A 1,678-nucleotide genomic window follows, 5' to 3' on the forward strand; every position below is an offset into this window, starting at 1 on the left:
TTGAGCTGACTGAAATACCTCGAGGTGATATATTATTAAATAAAATAGAAACATGGTTTTCATTACAACATATGTACACACTAGGTGTACCAAATATATGCCACAGACAGCACCTAAATTAACATAGTAATATCTATTAAGTTTACACACATCACCATACATAATAAAAGCGATTAACATAAATGAGACTTGCTCCATAGAGTAAGCATAAATCCTGCAGCAGATGGTCTATCAACCATCAAAACCAGTAAAAGGACCATCGTCCTCACTTTCTATCCCTGCATCAAGATCTATGTAAAGATGACGTTATCATATTTACATAGGCAAACAAGTGAGTAATCTATTTTCCTAGATATAAAGACTAAAAAGACTAGTTTGAACAAATAAGATTAAAGACTAAAATATATAATAATGAATGAGTTGTGAATGCAGCGTAATGACAGATTAGTTTGTGTTTTATAATAATCTTTCTTCAGACCTCTTCTCATGAGCTCTCAGGCCGCTTACGTCCGTTATGTCCCTCACACTTTAGAGGTTTACCTGTTTGGTGCTGGCAACTACACCGTCCCAGCTTAGTTATATATTAGGCCTGTTGGACGGTTATATACCCCCATCCACTGAGATACCGACAGTTCCTCGCCGCAATCCACCCAGCTTGTTCTTAAGGTGGCTATCTTATCAGCCCATTTTATTAGACACATTATGCAGCAGTTGTATTGCAAAATTATATCAATAAGACAAAATAAGAATTTCTATAACAATAAAACAAAACTAGTACTCAGTAAGTATATCCATACTTACACTCCTTAGTGTTGTATTCTGCTCCACTTCTGCATATAATACATACATACAAACAATACTTAGTTCATTCTCCAATAATATCATTGTTTAAAGACCCTCATCTTTTTATATTTATTTATTATCCGTCACTTCATCTTTACTTACTCATTTTATTATATTAATCTAAGATAGTTACTTATAACTAGCTTTATGCCTGAATTCATTTTTTGTGACGAGGCTAATGGCCAGTATCATTAAATACAAACTAGTATTATAAATAATATATATAAAACATGACTCATATTTTGGAGATGAGACCAATGGTCCGTACCTACCAAAGTATGAATCAATATTTAAATGACAATAAAAGAAATGACTGAATGTAAATACTGAATTCATATTCTGGGGATGACCGCCAAAAATATGAATTAAAATTTAAATGACATAAAAGAAAAACCTGAATGTAAATAATGCATATTTCGGGGATGAGATCAAATGGTCTTACCGCCAGAAATATGAACAGAAATTTAAATGACATAAAAGAAATAACTGAATGTAAATAATGCATATTTCGGGGATGAGATCAAATGGTCCTTACCGCCAGAAATATGAACAAAAATTTAAATGACATAAAAGAAATGACTGAATGTAAATACTGTAAAGTAAATAATATATAGATAATATTATAAGTCCTTAATTTATTTTGTCCACTAACTCTTTATTATTAATTCACTTGTATCCATAACTTTATTTTACATTATACGCTTATTGGGTCTTTAAACAATTAAATGAGAACAAGTGATAAAATCAATAAATCATGATATTTATACAAGAAACACTTACCCAAAAATCCTTAGAAGTAAAACTCCACCAAATCTTCTCTAGGTAGCTAGTTTAG

General features: G+C 31.2%; 1 long non-coding RNA gene across 1 annotated transcript; it reads right to left on the reverse strand.

Moving 5' to 3' along the window:
• LOC148584157 (uncharacterized) lies at nt 1-1,678 on the reverse strand. The gene is made up of 2 exons (XR_015912938.1): nt 1,624-1,678; nt 1-290 (listed from the first exon to the last, which is right to left on the reverse strand). It is a non-coding gene; the product is annotated as an uncharacterized LOC148584157 (long non-coding RNA).

This window comes from Corylus avellana, chromosome 8 (assembly GCF_965113065.1).
Source record: "Corylus avellana chromosome 8, dhCorAvel1.hap1.2, whole genome shotgun sequence".
NCBI lineage: Eukaryota > Viridiplantae > Streptophyta > Magnoliopsida > Fagales > Betulaceae > Corylus > Corylus avellana.